This window comes from Lissotriton vulgaris, chromosome 8, assembly GCF_964263255.1.
Source record: "Lissotriton vulgaris chromosome 8, aLisVul1.2, whole genome shotgun sequence".
Lineage (NCBI taxonomy): Eukaryota > Metazoa > Chordata > Amphibia > Caudata > Salamandridae > Lissotriton > Lissotriton vulgaris.
The window spans coordinates 1,319,468,890-1,319,495,649 of NC_141696.1; positions in this window are offsets into that span (position 1 = coordinate 1,319,468,890).

Below are 26,760 nucleotides of genomic sequence, written 5' to 3' on the forward strand. Positions count from 1 at the left end.
AATAAGCATTTGGTGGGAGGTAGTATAATGGAGTATTAGGAGAGACGAGAGATTGACGGTAGTACTACTAAAGTCCTAGGACTCTTGAATTCACTTACTCTGTGAGAGGCACTTAGTGTTGAAAACAATTAGCCATTTACACTTAAAGGAAGAAAATGACACAGACTTAAGTTTCAGGAAAACAAACTTACTGTTAAAACCCCACCCACCAGACTCAAAAGCAGTAAAAAACAGGTATGCTCAGATAAAGTTTCAAAAAGTATATTTGTGTAGCCCTAACAAAAGAATCTCCCGCAAGACCCTCCCTAACCCCAACGATTATCCTTCAAAAGTCCCCTAAACAACCCAACTCCCAAATCCCACCCCCCAAAAGTCTCTAAAAAAGGGGCAAGGGACACAACGGCAGGATGCTGTTCACTTTAGCGGCCAGGGCATCATACTCCTTGCGGAGGGTGGCATGGTCGGAGCGGAGGCCCTCCACCAAGGTCTTATATGTTAGGACCTCCAGCTCCAGGTAGGACACTCTGAGGCATAAGCGGTGCTGGCGTGCCTTGCAACTCCTGTGGGGGGCAGCTGCTGTCTTTGCTGCTCGGCGGTGGCGGTTGGCTTTGGTAGCCCGGCTCCGTACCGCTGGAGCACTGCGCTGGCTGGCAGCCTGTGGGGGCACGGAGGAGGATGCAGCTGTCCCAGTGGATGTTGTACCAGTAGACTGTGTGTCCTCCTCCTCCAGGGCCATCAGCCGCCGATATTCGGCGACAGTCGCATCCAGCCTCCGTTGCCGGGCCATTCGAGCCCGCTCCTTCCTTGTTGGTTTTGTTGATTTGGAAGGATCAATTATATGAAGAAAGAAAGACATAGTCTGTTACCATGGCTCCTTAAGATTAACACAAAATGATTGAGCAGAAAGTTGTGTCACAGTACAACTAGCAACTTGAAAGCACAGTACATAACTATTGAGGCCAGTATCTATCTAACCTCCCACTTCTTCATCCTTGCTCTAACATTAGTGGGAGTTTAAGGAACAAATTCTACGAGCACTATGGACTTCCATTACAGTCGACTATGACAGTACACCAGTCTTATTCTTCTTCTTCTCTCTTGTTTAGGAAAATTGGTACGTTATCTTATGCAAGCCGGCATAATACTAGCGCAGTGAACTTGCACCCGAGAAAAACAGACGCACACCATGATGAGTGAGACAGACTTGCGTTACTGTACCGGTCCAGTACATGCAGGTGGTGAAGCTCTTACTTTTCTATTACGGGTACAGTGAGAATACTCTGTTAAAAGGGCTACTGCTTAATTAATTTAACTTTCACCCTACAGTGCAAATGAGTATTAAAAAAGGAAAATGAAGAAGCTAAATAATCTGATTATCTATCACTTCACATGGGATGTATTTGATTACATATGGGATGACTTTAGGTGCTTTGCTTTTTATTGAGTGAACAGTGATACACCCACACATGAATGACGTACTACTACTAAACTAAACTTATTAAGAGAGGTAGGGAGTGTCCACCATAATAACCGGATATATGCTGTGCTTGCAGTTGCAATACAAACTACTGCTACTATTCATGGTAGTATTTGGACAAAATTACAACTTCTTTTCCTTGCCTTTCCTACACTGGAACGGACGTGCGGGTGCGGTGTTACATGCTCTTCAAAGTAACACTTAGTTCATCCAGTGACCGTCTACTCTCTCTAGATACACATATGCTATCTAAGAGTCAGATAGTACCATGATCCAGGCATCCATCCATTCAAAGTAAATGCACACATACAGTTTCTGTTTCACCCACCCAGGCTGTTCTCCTTCCACCCATCCTTGCTCCATCATTCACCCAGCCATGCACCATACCATATTCTTTCCTTCCCAGCCACCTCGGGGACCAAGCAAACACATATCATTCTTCTTTGCAGTCATCATTAAATTTCTTGTCCTTCCACACTTACTTACACCCTTCTTTCGCTTTTCGTTCATCCCATCCATCAAGTTCATTTCAGATCTGATTGGGATTCTTCTCGCCTAAAACTTCACAGCTAATTCGAAGTACATTTAGAGGAGGCTACTACCTGGTTGATTTATAATACACCTGTGCAGAAAGCACACTCTGCAGTCTTCAATCTCAATAAGTAAGGAATATATAGCTTACCTCTGCCCGTCACCACCGTGTGAACCCTCACAGGCACATTGGTGTCGTCCGTCACTTGCATCACCGCCTCCTCCCCAGAAGTGTTCTCCTCATCCAGCACCACCACCTCCGCGCTGGCCCCGCCACCAGATGTTCCACCTCCAAAGTACATTTAAGAATGTTAGAATACACCACTCACTACTATATAATATTTGGTCTAGGAATAAAGAAATGTGAAAAAAACAGAAAACAATGTAATAATTTGTGACTGTCTACTCTAAAGTAAAAATGTCCCTTTTTCCAGGGAAGGCTGTTGTCTTGCTGCACTTTTTGGCACAACTGATGAATGCTTGCTTTTTATTTTTAACACGCACCACTTTTTCTCCTAACAGACAGAAGCTTGACTTCTAAGAACATGAGCAAGATCAAGTTCAAACCAGGTGAGAGCTCGGCTCGACCACAAGAAATGTGTTCAATTAATCGTCAGCACTAAGCACTTTTCCATTTTCAGTTAAATGTTTAGTTTTATGACAAACTTGATTTTAATAAATGTGTTTACTTTTAATAAAGCTTTTAAACTTAAATAGACTCTGTGGTTTTTGGTCCTCCAGACTAGAGTGGCTGAGCTAAAGGTTTTGCAATTTTTGCAAGCATGAGTGCCTCTGACACTTCTTGACTCTGACTCCGTACTCTTGTCCTGCGTTGGATAATCATCATTGGGGATCAATCATCGGTGACTTTGGGAGCTAAATGACTCTGCCACACTATCTAGTCAGTAAGGAGATTGGGGGTTCAACTAAAAAGTTTGTTATCACTGAGGTATGTGGAAAGTCTAACAGCGCCTATTATAATTGATAAGCTAAGCAATGCATTATTTAGTGTCCATAGTTCTGTTTGTGCAGATTTGTCCCTGCAACAGTAGTAGAATAGATTTTCCTCCTATCCAAACCAAAAGTAAAGTAGTATCCGATTCTTTCTTGGTGGTCATTCACCTTTTTATTGTTGGCAATTGTCAAAGCATAAACATTTAGAAGACTTGAAAAGACATTATGGACAATCCCAGAGGACTGCACTCAGTGCATAGAGCTATTGCTGACTAGAATGGGAGTCCAATGGAATTGCCAAATGTGCAATCTTAGTTAGCTACACAGACAGACTAATACGAATAATCTAGTAATGCCACAGGAGTCATAGTCGAGGCAGGATAAGAATTTAGATACAGTCTACAAGAAGATCAAAGACGATTTAGAAAAAATCGAATGAGGAATGCTAGGAAAAAATAGGTCCTCTATATTAAAATTTAAACTTACCGGGGCCAGCATAGGAGCCCTCGCCTTCCCGATCCTGGCCTGCATCCTGTTGAACAGCAGCCTCCTCCTCCTGTGTCCTCTTGCCCCTGGGGGGAGCTGATGTACAACATGAAAGAAAGAATGACCAGAAAACATGGATGATATTTGTCAACCAAATCAAACATTTCAAAAGAACAATAACAAAATGTTTCGGCGAAATAGCAAATAGACAACTATTCCACGGGATATATTGACCGATCTCATGTGGTCTACTACGTTATTAGTATTGCTTGATTTGCACGCGAAGTGACAGACAAAGTCCATCGTGATTGCAGATCAGCGACAACACTAAAAAGTTTCCTACTACATTAACCAGTCATTAAAATACTCAAACTATCAATCCACCACCACTATTTCTTCTTATCCCCATGTGTACAAAGGAAGGACTGGACTTGAGTCTGTAGGGGCTGATTTAGAAGCCCCTTGCGGCTCTTTTGCTCCATCGTTGCGTGACTTTTGTGACGCAGCGGCAGAACAAAAGAGGCGCCATGGTGCGGCGTATATTAACAATGTGACGCATATGGGAGATGCATCACGTTGTAAAGCCCTGCGCCATCAGGGGGCGTTCCGGCGCAAGGGAGGGTGTTCCTGCGCAGGAACACATCCTAAAAGTGGCTGAGGGAAATCTACAAGATTTCAATCAATCACTTTGAGGACAATGATGCGTGACTCAAACCCTGCGCCTGCTTGAAGCAGATGTACGGCTTGACGCAGCATTGGGTAGACAGGGCACCCCAGAGCATTGCTGGAGCTGCGCCACCGTTGCGACGCAACTCCAGCAATGCGCCGCCTTTACGGCACAGATAAGTAACGCTTTGGTGACGTTTTGGGCCCATTGTGCGCCGCATTGTAAATACGGCACACCATGGGTGGTGGTGGCGTGGCGCACAATTACTGGTGCATCCCTGCTACTTTGCAGGGATGCGCCGGTAATTAAAAATCTGGCCCTTAGTGTCTAGCATTACGCAGTTCTTTAAACTACACTCATACATAATTTCACAGGCCAATGAAATGAACACAAAATCGAAAGCAAATAATCATAGTAGCAACACTACTGAGAAGGAGAGCAGTGCACCTGAAATGCACAGAACATTTTGAAATATAATTTACCTACAATGTAATCAGCAGCATTAATGCTCTTGGTAAAAAACAAAAATTTGCAATATAATAACACACAGAGCAGGAGAAAACGGAGTAGTAAAGAAATAGCTACTACTACTCACCAAGCCCGGGGATCTCAAGGCCGAGCAGGTCGAGCAGATCGCGTTCCCGGTCCAGGAGATCCATCCAACGGTGGGTGGTCTGGTTGTAGGTGCGCCGGTCCCGAGAGTGTTGGTAAATGGCCCGGCACACCTTCTCCCACCCCTTCCAGCGCTCCTGGATCCCCTACCCGCGAGCGATCTTGCCGCCTGCTATGAAGGTCCTGGGGAGGCGGCGCTGAACATAAAAAATTAGTGCGGCCACCTCCTCCGGGCTGAAGATCTCCCCCGGTGCGACCTGCTCCCCCCTCAAACGCCCGCACGGGAGCCGGGCACGGGGTGCGGGACCCTTCCCCTTCTCGGGATGCTTCCCGGCTCCCTTTACCATGGTCTGGGTAGAAAGGAAGCTAAATAATAAAGAAAATAGAATAGGGAAGAAGAAAAGAAAAGAGTTTAAAAAAGTAGTTTAAAATTAACCAAAAGTAGCAGAAAACACAAAAATATAGAGCTAGAAAAATAGAGGGATAGATAATAAGTAAAATAGATCAAAAAAAACTTCAAACAAGCAGAGGATGGCAGAGATTCAGAGAGGATAGAAAAAGCATGCCCAGAACCATAGCAATGAATGAGAAGATGGCCGCGCCCGTTCACGTCTGCGTGGGTAAGTTCGCGCAAGATTTTCCTCGCAAACACACGCGAAATTGTACTAGCGAGCCGCACACTTTGCGAGATTACACATTGCGCCCGGAAACGGAAATACATCATGCAAACAAGATGGCCGCGCCCGTGAACGACCGTGAGGGTAACTTCGCGCCGTTGCGCTACAAGCAGCTCGCTAAAACGCACAAAACCTTGCGAAATAACACGCCGCAAAAAAACAAATCGCATATTCGCACGAATTCGCGGCTTCCGAATTCAATCTTGCGCACGTTCGCGCCCCGCGAATCCCGCGAAGTTGCAGAAAAACGAGTTTTGCAAAACTGAAAGCACTCAGCAGGTGCAAAAGTTCAAACTCATCATTAGTAACCATTACCTGTAGTGCTTCCTGACTGGGGCCCCTCCAGAGTTCAGTTGCTAGTTGCAACAATTGTATGACCCTGCTCTGACCCTCACAGCAGGCTCATAGAATAGCTACAAGTAGGCCACAAAGGTCCTGGAAAAAAAATTGCACTGCAACAGAAAGCAAATTACAGATATGGAAGCAGGTGCCAGACTGGAATTTTAAAACAGTGACACATTAATAAATCAACCCCAAATTAATTCATGTCAGTTGAAGCAGAGCAGGTGTGCTTGCTTTTCCCCCCATAATCTACAGTGATGATGAACCAGAGGTTGGCATTGATGTACCAGAGGGTGGCATGGGTGAAACAGAGGGTGGCAGTGGTGAAACAGAGGGTGCTGGGAACCTGTGATGATGAAGCAGACGTAGAAACAACATAGTCGCGACCGTTGCGAGCTGACAAGTAAGTTCGCAATTGCGAACTGGTACAAAACCCTCGTGAACTGGCAGAAACCCTTGCGAACACAAAAAAAATCCGCAAATTCGCGAGAATTCGCGGATTTTGCGAATTGCGAGTTCGCAAATACGCAAATTCGCGAACGCCAGATTCGCAAAATTCGCCCATGCTTATGTCTGTACCGACTACTGCCTTCACACCACTACTCTCCACTGGACGGACCACAGCTGCGTACACTTTATCTACAACAAGACCACAACTCACAACCATCCTCAACCTACTCTGCGAAGAAACTGGAACATATTCACCATCGACCAGATCTCCTCATCGCTTCTTCAAAACCCCCCTACCCACTCCTCAAACCCCGACCAAGCAGCCATTAACCTCACCCAATGGCTATCCAACAGCGCCGACATCCTAGCACCGCTGAAAAAACGTCAAATCAAACTAGGCAGCAAAAATGCCTCCTGGTTCAACGATGATCTTAAGAAATCGATGAAACTCTGTCGCTCCCTCGAGAAGGCCTGGAAAAAAGACCCAAACACCAGCACTAGGGACGCCTTCAAAAACGCCACCCGCATACACCACCAACTAATCTGATCTGCCAAGAAAACCGCATTCAAAGACCGACTAGACAACAACGCCCACAGGAATTATTCAACATCATCAAAGAATTTACCAACCCCTCAGCCAACTCCAACGACATCACCCCCTATCAAGCCCTCTGCGACTCCCTAGCTTCGTTCTTCCACAACAAAATCGCAGACATCCACAACAGCTTCGACTACCGACCCGGAGACCAACCCACCCAACCTTCTGCAGGACCTTCACTGCCCTTGAACATCATTAATGACTGGAACCCAATCTCCACTGAGGACACCATCCGCCTGATGAACTCCATCCACTCAGGATCCCCCACAGACCCCTGCCCTCACCACATCTTCAACAAAGCAGACTCAATCATAGCACCACACCTCCGAGACGTCATCAACTGCTCCCTCAACTCCGCCACCTTCCCGGAAAGCTGGAAACACGCAGAACTTAGCGCCCTTCTGAAAAAACCCACAGCTGACCCCACCGAACTCAAAAACTACCGACCCATCTCGCTCCTTCCATTCCCTGCCAAAGTCATCGAGAAAGCCGTCAACAACCAGCTCGCCGCCTTCCTCGAAACCAACAAATCCCTCGACTCCTCACAGTCCGGCTTCCGAGCCAAACACAGCACGGAGACCGCCCTCATCGCAGCAACAGACGACATTCGAACTCTACTGGACAATGGAGACACAGTCGCCCTCATCCTCCTCGACCTCTCCGCAGCCTTCGACACAGTCTGCCATAGCACCCTTCTACAGTGCCTCAGAAACATCGGAATCCAAGGAAAAGCACTGGAATGGATCACCTCGTTCCTCACCAGAAGAACCCAGAGAGTCCGCCTCCCACCATTCAAGTCAGAGGCCACTGAAGTCATTTGCGGCGTGCCACAAGGATCCTCACTCAGTCCCACCCTCTTCAACGTATACATGAGCCCCCTCGCGGCCATCGCTCGCCAACACAACCTCAACATCATCTCCTACGCGGATGACACTCAACTGATCCTATCACTCACCAAAGACCCTAACACCGCCAAAACCAACCTACATGAAGGAATGAAAGAAGTAGCCGAGTGGATGAAGCACAGCCGTCTGAAACTGAACTCAGACAAAACCGAAGTCCTTATCTTAGGTACCTCCCCCTCCGCCTGGGACGACTCTTGGTGGCCAGAGGCCGTTGGAAAAGCACCCATCCCGACGGACCACGCACGGAACCTGGGCGTCATCCTGGACTCCTCACTCTCTATGAACAGACAAGTCAACGCCATTTCATCATCTTGCTTCAACATTCTTCACATGCTCATAAAAACATTTCGCTGGATCCCCACCGACACCAGAAAAATGGTCACCCATGCTCTGGTTACAAGCCGCCTGGACTACGGAAACACCCTATACGCCGGTATCACCGCAAAACTCCAGAAAAAACTCCAACGCATCCAGAACGCATCAGCCAGACTCATACTAGACATGCCGCGTAAAGACCACATCTCTAGTCACCTGAAAAACCTCCACTGGCTCCCCGTCAATAAGAGGATTACTTTCTGCCTCCTAACCCACGCACACAAAGCACTCTACGAACTTGGACCCGAATGCCTCAACACACGACTTTCCTTCTACACCCCCTCCCGCCAGCTACGATCCTCCAACCAAGCCTTTGCTACCGTACCTCGCATCAATAAAACCACCATGGGAGGTAGATCCTTCTCCTACCTCGCAGCTAAAACCTGGAACTCACTCCCCACTCACCTTCGTCTCACTCAGAACCATCTAGCATTCAGAAAGCAACTTAAAACTTGGATATTCGACAAGTAACTCCCCACCCTTCTTCAAGCGCCTTGAGACCCTCCGGGTATGTAGCGCGCTATATAAATCTTTTGACTTGACTCGACTTGACACTGTGGACAGCAGGGTTCACAACTAGAATTCAGTCTTGATTTATTAATTGCACAGAGAACTGTACTCTATGTCCTCAGATTTTGTCAAGAAGTACCAAAAGCATTCCTTGATGTCTATGCTAACTACTGCCTTCGATCTACACTGCGGACCGCAGGTTTCACAACTAGAATTCAGCCTTGATTTATTAATTGCACAGAGAACTGTACTCTATATCCACAGATTTTGTCAAGAAGAAGTGATAAAAAGCATTCCTCGATGTCTATGCTAGCTACTGCCTTCGCTCTACACTGTGGACAGCAAAGTTCACAAATTGAATTCAGCCTTGATTTATTAATTTCAGAGAGAATTGTAATCTATGTCCTCGGATTTCATCAAGTAGAAGTGACAAAAAGCATTCCTCGCTGTCTATGCTAACTTCTACCTCCGATCTATACTGCATACAGTAGGGCTCACAATTCAGATGCAGTGGCGATTGCAGATGATGTAGTCCAGTTTGCAAGACATGCTGCTCCAAGTGCGGCCCGCCGTGAACACGACTCATCGCAGGATGCGCACACGCTGTGTGCTTCAGGTGCTACTAACTCACTGCACCATAAATCATTACCACGTGGCCTTATCAAGGCAAGACATTGCTCCCAGTGAGGCCCGCCGTGACCACGTATCATCGCAGGGTGCACACACGCTGAGTACTCCAGGTGCTACTAATTGTGCAGCTCAACTCAATGCCAGGTGGCTCTGCATCCATCACAACTGCTTCCTGCATCCTACATTGGGCATACACAGTTCACAATTCAAGATTAGTAGCGACACAAACTGTTAAGAGACTATAATGGGTTAAGAAGACAAAATACTCCCAATCTGTGCAGCGCAAGTCAGCGTCACCTGCCTGTGGGCCTTTGCTGACCTCTGCCTCTGGCCTACACTGTGGAAGACCGGCAACACATGGTGCCAACTAATCCTGTTCAACACAAGACGATCCCACATGTGTAACTGGTTCCTGACTCCTAAATGGCAGTGACCCAACTTCATGGCACGAACCCCACCACCAGACTCCTTTCAATCAGTGAAGGATATTTGCATATGGAAAGACAGCGACACATGGTGCAACTGAACCTGTACTACTGTACTACACAGGCCGGTGGGGCCACCAACGTTTGCACGTGGCTGTGTGACCTTGCTCACCGCTACCTCTGACCTACACTGTGGAAGACTGTGTACACATGGAGCCACTAACCACCTTTAACACAAGTGTACATGTATAACTGTGTCCTGAGTCCTAAATAGCAGTGAACTCAAGTCCATGAGTCAACCACAGCACCAGACTCCCTTCGATCAGTGAGACACATTGCCATATGGAAGGCTAGCGATACGTGCTACAACTAACTCTGTTCAACACAAGCCGATCCCGCATATGTAACTGTGTCCTGAGTCCTGAATGGCAGAGACCACAGCACCAGACTCCTTCGATCACTGAAGCATATTTCCATATGCAAGGCCGGCAATACGTAGTCCCTCTAACCCTCTTTAACACCAGCCGATCCCACATGTGAAACTGAGTCTTGATTGGCAGTGACCCCAACTTCGTGGCAGCGACCACAGCACCTCACTCCTTTCGATTAGTGTGGAGTATTTACAGCATAAAGTCTGCCGACAAGTAGTGCCACTGAACCTGCACTACGCAAGCCGGTGGGGCCACCAAGGTATGCACAAGGCTGTAGGCCCTTCCTCATCGCTACCTCTGACCTACACTACGGTCAGCAGTTCTCACAATTCAGATACAGAAACAGATTCCACATGACGCAGTCCAATAGGCAAGACACACTGCTCCCAATGCAACCCTTCCACATCAAGCATCATTACAGGCTCATACACTCTCAATGCTTCTGGTACCACTAACCCTATTTAACACAAACAAATCCCACATGTTTAACTGTGTCCTGAGTCCTGAACGGCAGTGACCCCAACATCGTGGCAGCGATCACAGCACCAGACTCCCTTCAGTCTTATTTGTAGTTCTTTTCTTTAAATACATTTTTTATATGTAAATCTATACATGACAAAGATTCTTATTTGCCCAACCGCACAGGGATACTTCTGGGCCGAAGAAGGTTGTTGCGGGTATGTTGGAAATGTTGGAAGAGGGTACGTTACCTGCTAATGTGGGGAGATGAAGCCTCAAAGGGGTATCACTCACAGAAAGAACTCCGATATGTTTTCACAAATGCCTCAGACAGATGTCAGCTGACGGACTGAATCACAAAATGGTTTTTCAATACTTATGTAGTGTGAGTTATGAACAGTTCAGGCTCACAGAGGGACAGCTGCGGCCCGTCTGCTCAACTCCCAGACGCAGTACTACGAACCGACTGTGTCATTGTGTCTATCCCTACCCTGTTCCATCGTACGGCTCGCCACACCACGCCACTCTGATTACGTTCCGACATTGGCCCCACATAGCATCCTGTCACAGGCATACTCGCTGTTGGTATGCAGGTCAGTGGTCTAGTTCTCAACATCTCACCGCCACTCCTTGAGGACAAGTTTGCACACACACCACACTCATCTGACACATGCGGCACAGGGCATATAATAGATCAACAACGTCACATACTTTATTGGCAGTGATGACTGGCTGGCGAATGCTCCACAGTTCTAAACTATAAAGAGTCCATGAAAAGTTGCACATAAGGTTAGTCGCACCCTCCGCTATATGGCCATCAGTGACCTACCATCTCCTTGGCGCGGACTTCATATGCATAGGGTTAGTGCCACCCCAAACTCATGTGGCCATCAGGAGCCTACCACCATGTGCCACGAACTTGAGTTCTACAGGCTTAGTGGCACCAGACCCTGAGGTGATCTCCACCATTGACGACTCAGGACTCAGGGATATGTGTGAGATATGCCGTGCCGCAGAGAAGCTTAAGTGGTCCCCACGATTCAGTACTCAGTGACATCTGTCAGATACGCGAAGAAGCTGATGTAGTCTCCGCTATTCAGGACTCAGTGACAACTGTAAGATCTGCTCACAATGTGATGTAGTCTTCGCCATTCAGGACTCAGAACACAGCAACACATCTGAGATTGGTGGGGTTTTGACGGGCACTTGCAATCCACCCACTGCTGCACACTCCGATGACACCAGAGAATTATTTTCTAATCGATGTGCAGAGGCGACAGTCTCTCTCTCTCTCTCTCTCTCTCTCTCTCTCTCTCTCTCTCTCTCTCTCTCTCCCTCTCTTCTCTCTCACTCTCTTCATTCCTTTCCTTCTATCTCTCTCTTCCTTCTCCTTTTCTCACTCCCTTTCTTTCTTTCCACCTCTTTTTCTCTATGGCTTGTTTTTCCTTCTCTGTTTCTCTCCCTCAGTCCTTTGATATGCACATTACACACATACCTATTTTGTGCTTTATTTTCCAAGCTCTGTCGTCGACATCCATGGTCCCCACAGGAATCTTCCACCTTGTTATTTTCTATTATATTGGTTACATTTTATTTATTGTTTATTTTGTATATATAAATAGTAAAAATAAAATGTGAAAATAATTTATGGTTGATATATGTTTATAAAAAATAAAAGTTTGACAACAAACAAATATAATCCTTTTCGGTTGTTTTCTTAACTGCTGTGTGACTCTTTCCAGTTCTTATTACTGTTATGTGCTGGTATTCACCATGGTATTACATTTTGGACCACTTATCATGGGAATACTGTTTATGTCTGCAATTTGCACCAACTTCTGAATACTGTGTTAGATTTATCTCAACTTTAGTTGCATTAAAGTGCTAATAATGAAATGCAGAGTAGCCGTTCCCGTGCAAAAAGACACGAGGTGCACCTTTGCGATTTATTCTAAATACTAAAATCCTGTATTGAATTGCACTGAGGTAGTGCCTGCACTTACAGTGTACACACAAAATCAATGAAGAAATCTCATTGTATTTATATTGATTCGCAATAGTGCATCCGGTGCTGGATCTTGACGGGATACACTGCCCAGTCCGTATATTGTTCTGCACACGAAGTACTGACATCACAACTTTCACAACTGCAATGCAAAATTAATTCCGACGATAACCCACGTTACAGCCAGGAATTTTATACCTGCTTTCTGCTGGTGTTAAACAGGATGACTACCTGCAGCATGAAAGGAAACAGAGCAAAGAGACACACCAGAACACCCACAGGTGCCACAGAGTCAATGGGTACGATACAGGGATACCCATGAGGGCCACAAGACTCATCGCAACAACAACAGGACCACCAATGCCCCCTAAACCCGCATCTGAGGAAGCGTGTCCATGTGGTCATTGTGTTAGCATGATAATAAAATGCCCTGCAACATCACAGTGTGCTGTTACCATGTCACCTCAGCGTTAGCAGTGAACCTGGACATGCAGCTATGCACGCATCCTCCTGCAAGCACAATACATGTGTGCTGGTCCGGCCTACACAGGTCAGCGCAGGGGTGTGCCTATCCGGCAAGTGAAACGAGGTGTCTCGAACATGTCCATGTGCAGGAAGTGCGTTAAGTGTGTCTCTTTGTTCTGCTGTGGCCTGCCACAAGGGCTGTAGCAGACGATGTTGTAAAGTGGCATACACCACCACCAAACGGCACTCTCGTGGTGTCGTTTGAATGCTGGAGGACATGCCGGAATACGCATTTCAATGTTGTGCCGTACGAGTGCACGTGATACAACAGCTCACCATACAAAAGTGTGGAGGCTCGTGGGAGGGAGGAGCAGCAGTTTGGCAACGTAACACACAGTGAACCCGCCCATGTGCCACGTGCTGGGCATCTCATCATTGATAACCACTGTTGCATACATCCCACAACACCGACGACCGGCCTTTGTACACATCCTGTATGAATGCAGCATGGTTTTACTGCTATGCTTGTTCAGTGGTGTGATGTTGCCGGGTTGTGTGACTTATGCTCCTCATTGGTGTGTTTCATTTTGGCCATTGTTTGTCTATACTTGTGCTGTACTTGATTGTTCATCTCACCACACTCCCTGCTTTTTCCTCTTCCTGGTGCTGTTGTTTCTATAATTTTTCTCTTGCACACATAAATGCATGTAAAGAACAAATTAGAATAGTTCCTTGATTCTTTTGGGTTTCAAATCTTCTCTCTATTACTATCTTTCTAATTTTCCATATAAACGTTTTTTTTAATATTCAAGGACACATAGAAGTCAGAAGCACAACATCTTCTATCAACACACTTTCTAGAGCATTCTACATCATGTGCAGGTTAAAAGTTCATCCATTTTTTTAAACCCAGCTATATTTTCTGCAACATTTTCTCGAACATTTAACAACACATGCAGGTTAAAAGTTCACAACTGTTTTAAGTTCGAACACTGCATTCCAAATGCAAGTAGCAGGTGTGTTTGAGCTGAGCAAATTTTATCCTATAATATGTACTGCTTTTTCTTAACCAATCACAAAGATGCTTTTCAACAAAACAAATGTGCACCCTACTTTTAAAAAACAATGCTTTTCATCTCCCAATCAGGTATCATTTTGTATGTAAAAAAAAAACTAGTTCCCCATCTTGAAACATATCTCCTATTCTACGGAGGAACGGCATGAGCTACAGACATCTTTCCATACCTTCCAGCCACACCTTCAAAATGCTAGTGTGGATCGTAGGACATAGCTATGTTTTCTGGTGCAAGAGGTATGCAGAACAGAGATGCATTGACTTAGACCTCGGTTTACAAAATGTGGACATTAAATGGTTTGGAGAGAGAGGATTGAAGTGGCACCAAATGTTGCCTTTGGTTAAAACCTGTTTGCATCTCCAACACCCTGACATCATGATTGTGCACTGTGGTAGAAACGACCTAGGCACATTGACTGGGGTAGGTTTGGAAATGCTTATGAAGGACACCTTTGGACAATTGATGTTTCTTTTGCCTCAAACTGTCTCTGTATATTCCAATATATGTCAAAGACAGAAGTGGAAATGGTCCAACCAATTTTATCCTCATATTGAAAAATCTCAGAGGAAAGTCAACAAGCTGTGACTGCATACATCAGAGACCACAAAATGGGCTCCATCTACAACAACAACATATGTTTTTATATGTAGGATATCTACAGAAGTGATGGAGTACACCTCACAGATCAGGGAAACCGAGTTTTCCTAAATAACTTGAAGCTGTGCATCCGCACTTATATGTAGCTCCAACTAATAAACACAAGGGCTCTTTTTAGAGCCACCCTATAATTTACAACTTAGGCCCGCTAGTTTAGGGCCAGATAACGGCAACTCCCGGACCCTCGACAAAATGTATTCCTCCACACAACTGTGGTGCAGCGGCCAGACCATCTCACGTCGAAGCACAGAGCTCTTGCGTTGATCCCCGGCACTACTCACCCATAAGGGTGAGTAGTTTGAGCTTTAAAAATACCATATTGATTTACCTTTGCAATCCCTATACAACACCATGTAAGCACCATATACTACCCAGAGTTCTCTCCTTCTTTTTTTGCCTAATTTTTGCATCACTCTATGCCTGCAAGGGAATTGTTTTGACTTCTACTGGGTGTTCCCTTGCGTCTGGACAATGCTAAACCTCTCTGAATAGCTGTAATGACAGCAAAACACGTGTCAGGGATTGCTTTTATTAATTTCAGGTTGGCTTGGTTGGTATTTTACCAATCCAAAGCTGTAATTTTGTGCCTGGAGTGGTTAATGGCTTTTGTCATTTTACAGCTCGGCATGGATAGCACTGTGCTAATCCTATGCCTAAAGACTTTGCGGTACAAATGGCAAAATACTTTGTCCATTTCTATCTCGGTGTGGATAGCACTGTGCTAATCCTATGCTTAAAAACTTTGATAGAAAAGCAGACATTTGAGGTGAGCAAATTTAGAGTGTCGCTGGTGTTGAGGATGCTCTATACAGGAGCTGCCTTCCTCCTAAACTTGGGAACTACCCAAAGTTCTCTTCTTCTTTTTTGCATAATTTAGGCATCAATCTATGCCTGCAAGGGAATTGTTTTGACTTATACTGGGTGCTCCCTTGTGTCTGGACAAAGCTAAGCCTCTCTGAAGAGTTGTTGTGACAGCAAAACAGGTGTCAGGGGTTGCTTTTATTCATTTCAGGTTGGCTTTGCTGGTATTTTACCAACCCAAAGCTGTAATATTGTGCCTGGAGTGATAAATGGCTTTTGTCATTTTACAGCTTGGCGTGGATTGCACTGTGCTAACCTATGCTTAAAGACTTTGCTGTACAAATGGCAAAAGACTGTCCATTTCTCTCTCGGCGTGGATAGCACTGTGCTAATCCTATGCTTAAAAACTTTGATAAAAAAGCAGACATTTGTGGTGAGCAAATTTAGAGTGCAGCTGGTGTTGAGGGTGCTCTCTACAGGAGCTGGCTTCCACCTAAACTTGGGAACTACCCAGAGTTCTCTCCTTCTTTTTTGCATAATTTATGCTTCACTCTATGCCTGCAAGGGAATTGTGTATATATATATATATATATATATATATATATATATATATATATATATATATATATATATATAGTATACTAGCAGTTCGTCCCGACCTTGTCCGGGAGCAATTAGGCTTCCCCAACCCCCACCCGCCCTGACATTGTGCAGCAGCCCGGGACCCCGCCCGCCCCGACATTGTCCAGCAGCCCGGGCCCCGTCCACCCCGTCCCCCGCCTGCCCCGCCCCCACCTACCCTGACCCCCGCCTGCCCCAAAATTGTCTGTGGGTCCCCCGGAGCCTTACCTCAGCCACCGCTCCTCCCCCATGCTCCTCAGTTCACTGCTCCGCCGCTCCTTGCCGCTGGTCACCGCTCCTCCCGCCTGTCCGCCGGTCCTCACTGCCTGTCCGACGCTGGTCACCGCTCTTCCCCCGCACCATGTCCGCCGCTCCTCCTCGTGCTCCTGGACGCCGCTCCTCCCCGTGCTCCTGACGTCAGCATGCAGGTCGCGGCCGGCGCTACTTCGACGGACTACTTTTTTTTTAAGGTACATTTTTTAAATAATGCATATTTTTATAGTTTATATAGCCTATGTCCATCTGCACACCCTGACGATTACAATGATGTACCGGGTGTGTGGATTGGCGCTGTGGTTCCTGAGTTTACCCGCCTCAAAGGTTCAAAGTTCTTGCTTTATAATAGTAGTATAGATATATATATATATATACGCCAAACAATTCCCACCACTTCCGACCACTTCCGTGTTCCGGCGAAGAAGGAACTCAGACCACCACAGCAGATCAGGCAAGATGTAAGTTTATTTGCGATTCACCAGCAGCCTGCAACGACGCGTTTCCTGCTTCACGAGCCCTTGATCACATTCAGCTTATTGCACGTCACTTTTACTTTTTATACAACCTTTACACACTGTGCACGCCCCTTGCTTGTGTGAAGTGCTAATCACGTGGTAATAGAGAGGAACAACAGACTATCGCAGCGTTTGTGCAATACTGACATTCAATGACTGCTTAAATGCATTTAAGTATTGCACATATGAATAGATGATTTCTAGTGTCGTTAAACAAGGCTATCTGTACCTGGTAACTTATTATCAACAGACAGGATCAATCCATATTTTATAGATTGTGCACACATTCTATCAGTATGTTAATTATCATTTATCCATAGCCATGTCTACAACGATGTTTGTTATTCATTTGCGACAGTTGTACTGATAGATCCTCCCCATCCATGTGACCAACCAAAGTGCTTAAGTGCAACTTATCTACAATTAGTGCAAATACATATAATAAAGTGCGTTAATCAATGTGCAACAGTGCAAAAGGCAATAAATATAAAGTGTCCTATGTGCATTTCATATTAACATGGTCGACAATATCATATTTCATAGCAAATCTATTTCACATGTCTTCATTGATAAAATGGTTATCTCCAGCCGGACTAAAAACCACTATTAAAAAATCCATACGATTTATAAAATGCTATAACAAAATGCTTTACCAACGATGTCAATATAAAATAGTACCTTATTTTTAAAAAAATCGAATAGAAAAAGAGAGTATATATAATTCAGATAAGATGTATTCAAGGTCAATGATAATAAAGTGCACATTAAGTATGACAAAAATACATTGCAATATGTACTTGCATCCCCCTGATTTGCATATTGTAAGTTGAGTTGCTGTGTGCTATTTACAAGTAGGTATGCATATCCTCCGTATTGTTAAGACCCCGTGGCCATTTGCTGTCCAGTTCTAAGATAAATTTGGTCTCTAACTGCCTAAGTTTCTTTTCTCTATTGCCGCCTCTTTTGTTTTTCGGCACAGCAGCAATGACGAAATAAGAAAGGCAGTTGATGTCTTTATTGTGGCACTTAGAAAAGTGCCTGGCCACGGGATAGGCTGCATCGTTATGGAGGATGGCCCTTAGGTGTTGTAATATCCTGACGTGTACCTGTAGTTTTGTGCTTCCCACATAATTTAAGCCACAGGTACACGTCAGGACATACACAGCAAAATCCGTTTTGCAGTTAAAACTGCCCTTAATGGCAATAGGGGATGTATCAAATGGTGTCTGATAAGATGATTTACTACAACCAAATTTGCATGCACGACATAGATGCATGCACGCCAAACTGTGCATCTTCTGAAACCCCTGGATGATTGTAGCCAAGGTGTTGTTTTTATCATTTCAGGGGAGTTTTTGTCTAATTCATTGCCCATGGATCTGCCCCTTCTAAAAGTAACAACAGGGGAAGAGGATAGCCGGTCACTTAAAACATTGTCTGTGAGGACAATGGGCCAATGTTTTTGAACAATTGCTCAGATTTTTCTCTCTTGTCGTGAGTAGGTCGTAATTAGTCTAGGATTGTCAGGGTTAGTGTGCACCTCTCTAGATGTAGACTCAATAGACCCCTCTTTGAAGAGACTTTCTCTAGGCCGCTTGTCTGATTTGTTGATGGCCTCATTGATGAGTTTATTACTATAATCTCTCAATTTTAACCTTGTACGCATGTCTTCAACGCAATTGCGGAAGTCGTTTTCATCACTACATATACGTTTGAGTCTAAGGACCTCACCGCAAGGTATACTGGCGATGAGGTGCCTGGGATGTGAACTGTTGGCATGTAGTGTGATATTTCCTGCCGTAGATTTTCTATACAAAGTACTTTGTAATCTGTTGTTCTCAACCTGTAGTTTGATATCCAAAAATTCTATTTGTGTAGTGTGGATGTGAGAGGTAAAGGTTAAATTGAGGTCATTATTATTGATCTCATCAACGAATTTTTGTGCAATTGAGATGTCACCACGCCAAACTATAAAAACATCGTCAATGTATCTGAGATACAATGCGATGTGTTGTTCCCATATTGTCTTGTATTGGCGCCTGAGGACCTGTTCCTCCCACCAGCCTACGTGTAAACACACATAGCTTAGGGAATAAAAGGCCCCCATAGCGACTCCCCTCAGTTGCTTAAACAGTGTGTTATTAAAGAGAAAAAAATTGTTGTTCAAACACCAATTAATCAATTCGACAATGACTTTGTTATGGGCCTAGAATTCAATGGGCCTAGTCGCTAAAAAATGTTTGATTGCTTCCAACCCTTGTATGTGGTTGGTGCTAGTATACAAGGATTCTATGTCTAAAGTTATTAGACATAAATCATCAGACCAAATTACATTTTTTATTTTAGTCAAGAAGTCCCCAGTCTCCTTTTCAAAACTCGGGAGAGATTTCACTAAATCTTGCAATAAATGGTGGATATATTGACCAATGTTTTCACTGGCGCTGTCTATAGCAGAGATAATGGGCCTGCCCGGAACCGGTGTGACCTGTTTATGTATCTTAGGAATTAGATACAGAACAGGTAACAATGGGTGTTCCTTGAATAAAAACTTGCTTTCATCGTTAGATATTAGTCCCTCTCTTCTCCACTGTGCAAAATTTTTTTGCAAAGCCATTCTAGCATTTTCATATTCTTTGAATGTAGCTTTTTGGTAACATTTTTCATTGCCTAGTTGTTTACTGGCTTCTGCTATATAGTCATTTTTGAGCCATAAAACAAGATTTCCCCCTTTATCGGATTTCTTTATCACGATATCACAGTTTTCACCCAGTTTTTGATCAACTTGTCGTATGCCACTTTCCTGTAAAAGAGACTGCGCTGCTGTTTGTTTTTCTTAACACTCACATTCAATTTCTTTAGATTATTTATAATCATATCATGGTAGGTATCAATCGAGTCTTTTGGCATGAGAGGGACAAAGCACGATTTGTTCTTAAAAGGACTCATACCCGCCCCTTTCTGTATAAAGTCTATCTTACGCAATCTCTCTTGTGTTGATAGATCAATAGGGTCCGTGGTCTCGCTACTAATTGGCTCTTCTTCTTCAAGAAGGTCATGCATAGCTCCTACACCAGGCACATATATATATATATATATATATATATATATATATATATATGCACAAAACATCCAGCTCCCAAAAAGATAAACTCCACGGAAGAAGGCACAGGCACAAGGTGGTAACAGGATCAGGCATCACTTTAATCACTCATGTCGCCCTCAATCCCAGGTACGAGAGACGCGTTTCGGACTGCACAGAGGCCTTTTTCGATCTAGTTTGGCGCCAAATAATGCACACATTAAATAGCCCTTCCCCCCGGACCTCATCATAGACATAGAAAATACCTAGATGTGTAACATTTCTTTCCATGGCCCCAATGGTGCATATGTGCGTCTGTAAAGTAGATCTTAAAATCTCTAGATGACACAGTTTAAAGATAACATGAAATGAATTTCATAATTTATGTAAAATTGGCCTATAAACGATATCATAAACACTGATAGAGAAAATCTCACACATTCCATGAATTACGTCACAAGGGGATTAATGGGCTGATATAATTTTGCAGCCAAACTAATAGTTCTGTAATATCAGTTTTAAATAAAATGTGCTTTTAAAATCCATGCCGCCAAACGTAATAATTGTTCCACAAGGTCAGGCACCTAGGTGCTGGAAAGTATCCTCGGGCCAATATAGTTCAATTACGTTGCTTCCTTAGCTCTCAGTTTCTCGTATTGAAACAAGTTGAACTGCTTGCCTGACATCCTGCAAAAATGGTTGTTGCTGGGAACGGAACATGCAGAGTCATTTCTCGGGGTCCCATAGAATAATATCAAATACACTAGCAATTTGAATTATCAATGTCTTGACAGTGCAAAATACCTGTCGAGACTACCAGTCCCATAATGCCCCACAAACGAACATAGTCCAGGAAAAGGCATGAGTCAACAGGTATATTTTGTGCTGGATCGGACTTTCAAATGAAGAAATGGCACTGAGACACAGGCAGATATCGGGCAGCATGGACGTAATTCATAATGAATTAAAACAAGGGGTTGAGGGCGACCCCCTAACAAAAAGATGTTGAGCCTAACCACCTCACCGCATCTCCATATGCTTTAGCGGTGCCCAGTCTCCGGAACAGCGCCAGTATATCGGGCGAGGCTTTTCTTGCTGCAGGAACACCGGATCTCATGCTGACTGCCTTGAAAGCCGCCCCGCTGTGAGACCACCGTTTCCCGCCACAGTCATCCACGGTCCACTTACTGACTGCAGGTCCGTGGGCTCCCCATGTAGCACTCACGTACTCCTCCAAAGCAACCGGTCTGAAAGGAGAGCCGCATAGTAATGACTGGTGTCCCATGGAAGCGTGACGACCGCTCATGCTGAAATGAATGCAGAAAACATCCAGCTCCCAAAAAGATAAACTCCACGGAAGAAGGCACAGGCACAAGGTGGTAACAGGATCAGGCATCACTTTAATCACTCATGTCGCCCTCAATCCCAGGTACGAGAGACGCGTTTCGGCCTGCACAGAGGCCTTTTTTGATCTAGTTTGGCGCCAAATAATGCACACATTAAATAGCCCTTCCCCCCGGACCTCATCATAGACATAGAAAACACCTAGATGTGTAACATTTCTTTCCATGGCCCCAATGGTGCATATGTGCGTCTGTAAAGTACATCTTAAAATCTCTAGATGACACAGTTTAAACATAACATGAAATGAATTTCATAATTTTTGTAAAATTGGCCTATAAATGATATCATAAACACTGATAGAGAAAATCTCACACATTCCATGAATTACGTCACAAGGGGATTAATGGGCTGATATAATTTTGCAGCCAAACTAATAGTTCTGTAATATCAGTTTTAAATAAAATGTGCTTTTAAAATCCATGCCGCCAAACGTAATAATTGTTCCACAAGGTCAGGCACCTAGGTGCTGGAAAGTATCCTCGGGCCAATATTGTTCAATTACGTTGCTTCCTTAGCTCTCAGGTGCTCGTATTGAAACAAGTTGAACTGCTTGCCTGACATCCTGTAAAAATGGTTGTTGCTGGGAACGGAACATGCAGAGTCATTTCTCGGGGTCCCATAGAATAATATCAAATATACTAGCAATTTGAATTATCAATGTCTTGACAGTGCAAAATACCTGTCGAGACTACCAGTCCCATAATGCCCCACAAACGAACATAGTCCAGGAAAAGGCATGAGTCAACAGTTATTGTTTGTGCCGGATCGGACTTTCACTGAAAAAAACATAGGTTTCAGGCATGTTATATTTAGGAATTCGTATTTAAAAAAACGTAGAAATTCACTGAAAAAAACATAGGTTTCAGGCACGGTATATTTAGGACTTAGCATTTAAAAAAATATAGAAATTCACTGAAAAAACCATAGGTTTCACCTATGTTTAGTTAGCTGGACATTTCTCTCATACAAAACCATTGAAATTCCTCTGTTATAGTTAGTTCAGCTAAATATAACTCACGCATCCGCAATGCACTACTGATGATGTCACATATTACATCACTCATGACATGGTCAGTGACATCACTCATGACATCACTGATGACATGAGTGATGTCACATGAGTGGTTGACTGAAATCTACAAGATTTCACATTGTCACTTTTGGGCCCATGCTGTGTCAAAACCCTACACTACCTTGAAGCAGGTGTAAGGATTGACACAGCAGTCTGAGAATAGGGCCCCCAGAGCATTGCTGGAGATGTGTTGCACTTGCAACATAACTCAAACACTGAACCACCTTTACAGTACAGATACATCACATATATGTACCATTTTTGTCCCATGGTACACCACATTGTATATACGGTGCATCCATGGTGTTGGTGTCACGTAGCACAATCACTGACATATTCCTTGGGATATGCCAGTTATTGTATTTCTGCCCATTAGTGTTTCAATGTAGTGATAGGATTACTACATACGGATGAATGAGTCACTACAAAACTAAAACAACAGTGACAGAGTGTTTGCTGGACGTGTAACGATACAAACTAGTAAATTGAACATATAAAACACAAATTTGCAAGTACATAGAAGACTGCATTCATCATCTATAAGGGTTTTGAATCAGTCTATGCCCTGAGGCCTATTTTAATGCATGAGTACTTAGATAGTGAGTTGATGATTACAAGACTGCAAGGAAAGAACCTGACTTGAATTTATAACAGCCTCAGTTGCACCAAAGTATATAGATAAACACATTCTGCTGAATAGCTCACTACAATATTGAAACAGTAGTGTGAGAATGTTTGCTAGAAGTATTAAGATACACATTGAGGAATTGAACGTATAAAACAAGTTTGCTGGTGCATAGAACAGTGTATGCACAGTCTATAAATATTTGAAACAGCCTATGCACTAAGACGTCTTTTAATCCATGAGTATCTAAATACTGACTAAAGCATTACACTTCTGCAAAAAAAGTTCCTCACTAAATTTATTACAGCTTCAGTTTTACCACGATGCAATGAAAAAGAACATACTGCTGACTGGCTCACTACAATACTAAAACAGCAGTGTCACAGTGTTTGCAGGAAGTCTAAGGTTACAGACTGGGCAATTGAAAGCATAGAACACAAGTTTGCAGCTGCATACAAGTCTGCATATTTACTCCATACAGATTTTAAGCAATTGATACCCTCAAACCCACTTTGCATATTTTAAATCAATACAAACATTTAAAGAATATATAACTGAATCTATAACTGCTTCACTTTTAGTACAATAAATACATATGTATTTAACGCTTTAACTTTTATCACTTTTCTACTATGATTATATTCGTGTAACATCTCATATTTTAACAGACAGTCCAATGCAACTTCATCAGATATGTCATTTAGATCATTTTCCTCGTCAGCAGGTTCTGATTTAATTTGTACTAAAATGTCAACATAATTTAACACTTCCAGAAAATTCCCATCAAAGCTTTCGTCTTCAAAATCACAATTCATGTCTGCAGCACTAATTTCTCCTTCTTCAATCTCATTGCCTGTGACAGATACAATTAGTTCTTCAATTATACTCAAAGTAATATCCAAAATCTCATGATTATGAGGCAGTTCACTTTCCATAATTTTTCCTTTATGTTCTTGCTCCTTGTATAAAAATATAAACAGTTAATTTTAACACTTTTCATAATATATAATACAAAACTACTGTGTTCACCTATTTTGGCCTACAAAAAATACTGTATAAATGCTATTATCTAATAACATTCTATTAGTAGAGTTTTACCCTTTGCAAAATTATACAACTATAATTACGTAACATTCATTAACCTAGGCCTCTCAGTTTATTGTCTAATTTTTATGTTATTAATTTGCTCATGTTCTTCTAACTTTTCTTTATGCAGTTGCTCGTTATCTAATCTCTCAATCCTTCAATATCTTATGTTTTTCACTAATGTTACTTCTTAATTCAAAAGTCTTCCTACTATTCCTAACTCAAGGTATTCTTTTCCCTTAAGACCTTCCTTACACAAATTTTATCGTTTCTTCTTTTAAGTTTAGAGAAAATACATTGACTGAGTACATTCAATATTGTCTATAATGTCAGGTAAGTTTACTTACTCACTAACTTGTCAAACAACGTTCTTTAACTCTCACAGAAATATTTCCAATTTCTCTTCAAGAATGTCTAAGGACCAATTGAAAATAGGTCTGAACTCTGGAACGTCTTAGGTGAAATGCGCACTGGTTAGTGAGCGTGCGCCTCACCAAAGATTCACCTACAACTCTGTGGTAAATTACTAGATCGCAACCGCGTCTTTCAGCCATATCCCGTGCAGGGACTGAGGATGGGGCAGGCAGGACGGACGTGGGAAGCGCAGGGATGAGGTCTAATAAACAACAAAATCTGCATAATTGCAGGTAACTAAACAATTACATTAATAAAACGAATTTCGGCCATATTCTCAACAAAGCGCAATATCAACAAAAGGCAACACATTATCCCCGCTTTTATCAGCAGGAAAGTGCTGATAAAGCGGCGATAATCCATTTCATTTTGTTGATAATATGACCCGAAATTCATGCTAATGGCTTCGTGGTGACGATCACGCGTGGTTAGGGGGTCGTACATGCATGTTTAGGCTCTATTTAAAAAAGAAAAATTGAGAAAAATCGCAACGTACGCGTACAGAAATATGTACAATTACGAGCAGGAGCTGCATGCTGATTGGCTGTCAATACTCCAGAGTTGCAAGCCATCTTATTTGTCACAGAAGCTGAGTCACAGGGAAACAGTAAAACAAAGTTGACAAATAAGGAAAAGGGGCAAGATAGAAGCATTCTGAACCTATAGTGTTGCTCAGGGGGTGGTAGATTTATTGTATGCGTACCAACAACGTACAGCTGTAATGTTGAAAGTCGTCACCTAAGCGTACGAAAGCAAGAAAACTAAAAATAATTTTTGATATTTATGAAGTGTATTTGTTTATGTGTTGTGTGGCTCTAAAAAGAGCCGTTGTGTTTATTGTGAGATTTTAGTACCTACAAGTAAGTACTGATGCAGACTCTGTTCCCCTCATCTGTAAAATGTACACCATCTCTCCTATAGATGCCATGCATATTGAAACGCAGATTATTGTTGTAAATGGACCCCATTCGGTAGTCTCGGAGAAAGGCAGAAACAGATTTATTCACATGTTTCCTAGCTTTTTGAAACTGTGGACAATAGTGGTTGGATCACTTTTATCTCTGCCTTTGGCATATATTAGAATATACAAAGACAGTTTTCGGGAACAGTGTCATCAATTGGGCAAAGGTGTCCTTTATGAGCATTTCCAGAGCTACCCCAGTCAAAGTGCCTAGGTCATTGCCACCACAGTGCACAATTATGAGGTCAGGGTGTTGGAGATGCATAAAGGATTTCACCAAAGGCATCAATTGGTACAACTTTAATCCTCTCTGTCCAATCCATTTAATGTCTACATTTGGTAAACCTAGGTCCTTGTGAATTCTTTTCTGTTGTGCGTACCTTTGAATCCAGAAAATATAGCTGTGTCCCAAAATCCACACTGTAAGCATTTTGAAGAGAGGTCTGGATGCGCTGTGTAAATAAAATGCTAGTTTCAAAAGTAAGATTTTTCTAAAATGGTGGACAACATGCAGTTTTCAAAGAAATAAAAGAAATCATTGGTCGTTTGACAACATTTTACCAAAAACTAGGTTCCATGATTCTGTTTTTCAAAAGCCTTATTTTTATTGATTAAGAAAAAGTGATAAAAAAGAACGTTACATAAGATAAACTGGTATATTCCCAAGTCAAGCACACTTGCTGTTTTATTTTGCAACAATGTATGATGTACTTTTCACCTGTGTGCTGAGTTAGGTGTTCCCTGAAGTGTTTCTATGGTAACTGGGAGATTCTGGAACGGGGGAAGGGTTGAAAGTTCTATTAGTTCGAAAGCTTTGGAATGTTAAACCAAAAGAAATGTGTGTTTTCTTTTAAATTAGTGTGAACAGGATTTTTATTGGTTATTTATATTTATGTATGCATAAAATGAGAGGGAAAATGTTCAATTTGACGGTTGTGCAGCTAACACTGTACTCTAGAGATTTTGTTGAAGAATATTCACTGTGTGAGTGGTATTTTTGTTAATCTAGAATTCAATGTGAAAGGTGATTTGAAAAGTTGTATGGCAGTGCGTCTGTGCGGTGTATCTTTGTACATTAACAAATGATGGGGTTTATTATCAAGACTCGGCGATACAATTATCGCCACTTTATCGGCAGGAAACTGACGATAAAGTGTTGATAATGTTATCACCT